The following is a 2,449-nucleotide window of genomic DNA, read 5'->3' as shown; positions in this document are numbered from 1 at the left end:
CTAGTTCACCTTGGAACCCAAGTTCCATTCTGTTAAAAACATTAAGAAGTAAATTATGAAGTGCTTCATTGTGAGCATGGAAGAGTAATTTTATCTCCGTTTTGTGAAGAAAAAAAGACCCAGCTAAGGAATTAAACTAAAGAATAAATCAAGAATCAGTTGGCCATAATGGAGATCAGGTCTTCAACAAAAAAATCCAACGAGCAGGCTTGGGAGGAGTCGACCCCCAAGCAATAAGAGGCGGGCTTGGATCCAAGCCATGGAGGAAACGTTGGGAAGAGGTCCCAACTCCAAGCTAGGGTGGAACCCTCAAAGCCTTGGGTTCCAATAATATTTCAATTATTTTATGAAAAATAGAAAGGTGTGAACCTGCTAATGATTTATAGTTTTGTTAACTCACAAGGTTTCTAGTTAATTCATACAAGGAATTACAAATGTTGAGGTTTTTGGTTTATATTTTTATTCTTTAAAGGAATGGAATGTGGTCATTTTGGTGAAATGTTTATACATTTCAAAAGATAGGGATTCTTACTGTTTAGAAGCTAAGTAACGGGACAACATTAGGCATTTGCTGTGCCATTTGTAGTGTCAGAGCCAAAGCTCTTTTTAGAGCATTGTCATATAAAGGGAGATTGTAGCCAACAAATGTTATAGTGAGTGAGGAGGAGAATACGCTAGAGAGGAAAGATAATTATTTCTCTATTTATTTTTGATGGTGGCTAAAAATTTGGCTATTTTACAAAGACAAGATTGATAAAGCAAGATATAGAGGTGAGATAGGGACTTCAGAGACTAAGGACACCATTTACTCAAAAGGATGAATATAGGATAGGAAGCTTCCTAAGATGAGGAAAACATGTAACAGATTTGAAATGAATTAGTCTCAGAGTAGACATTAAGAATACTTCTCGGAAGAGGAGGTGGCACGAAGGAAGAAATTTAGACTAGAAAGGAGCAGAACTAGAAGGAGAAAACAGCTAAGTGAAGAGCTATAAGGATATTGAGGAGAATCCTAGTAGGCAACAAGTCATTAAGTTTTATTTAATTTGGAAAGAAAGCTAATAACTGCAAATAGTAGCAAATGTGGATGGCATAATTATAGCCAAGAAGAGATGTAAATAATTAGTAGAATTATCAGCGGAAGTGGCAAAAGAAACCTTACATAAAGAGACGTTGTTGAAGGAGAAAACCGAGTTGCGGTTGGAGAGTGAAGGGGACAAAGGAGGTCCTTAAGAGAAGAGAACCAGAGGATTTCTCAAGACAAGAAAAAGGTGCCAAAAAATCCAAATAGGTACAAGGAGTGCTCAAGGGGTTCCAAAGGAGGGAACCAAGGGAATATCAATAGTCCAAGAATGGAGAAGTGGTTGGGCGTTTAGGTAACAAGAAATGGAGACATATTCTTACAAGGCTTGACTATATCTCACAGTGGAAAATGGAATAGCCCAAGAACGAAGGAAAAGAGATGGCTATTCATGGCCATAATTGAGGTTCAAAGGGAAGCCACAATGGAGGAGAGTAGGATGCCAAGAGAAATGACATGGGAAGGAAATTAAATCAAAAGGATTTTAAATAAGGAGATGTTTGAGATGAAGGAGGGACTCATTTTAGTGAAAATGTTGTTGGAATGAGAAGATGAAAGGCAAAAATGGAACTTGAGGAGAAGCATCAAGTTACTTATAGGAAAAAGAGTTTTAAGATGAAACTCCCTAAATACAAAAAGCTTGGGAGGAATATAAAGAACTTGCTGAGTACACAACTGAGAGAGAAGAGATCAGAGAAGTTGACCTAAGGATGAAGTGTTTGTGTTTGAACAAGACCAATGAACAACCCTTGAGGGGTAGAAGATGCAGAAGAGAGATTGACTAAAAGTCTCATGGATTGTATGAAATGTCCAAACTAGTGGAGTGAGCAGTAGAAAGAGGATGCTGATGAGATATTAATGAAATGTCTAAGGGAATGTGAAGAATTTGTTGTGGAAGGTCAGTAAGAAGAGATGATAGAAGAAAACACTTGAGGAGGCTAGATGGCCTTGTATCTTTAAAGTGGGTGATATTTATGTGAATTCACACTGAAGGCATGGACATGATGTCCAGAAAAGGGAACACGGTACAAATACAACCTTTAAAAACCATAGAAGCAAAGAGGAATATTTTAAACAATTGTCAGTGATAGCCATGGTAGTGGATGAGAACAATGATGCCAAGGGAAAAGAAAAGATATCAAAAGATATTATAAAAGGGAGTGGCGATGATGATAAGGATAAATAAATAGGTGTGCAGAAAGCCTCATGGACCATGGGAAATGTCCAGAAAAATTAATGATCCAGAGAATCAATAGAGGATCAAGATGCTCATGTTTTAAAACTTATATGTTTTGCTCATGTGTAGGTCATGAAGGCCACGAGGGAAGAAAATCTTTACAAACTATCATAAAAGAAGTGGAGAATATG

The sequence above is a fragment of the Pinus tabuliformis genome, chromosome 5_1 (genome assembly GCF_031772625.1).
Source record: "Pinus tabuliformis cultivar Carrire ecotype Pingquan chromosome 5_1, CPIR1, whole genome shotgun sequence".
NCBI classification, from domain to species: domain Eukaryota; kingdom Viridiplantae; phylum Streptophyta; class Pinopsida; order Pinales; family Pinaceae; genus Pinus; species Pinus tabuliformis.
The sequence above is the reverse complement of the archived record's forward strand: the minus strand, read 5'-3'. Positions refer to the sequence as shown.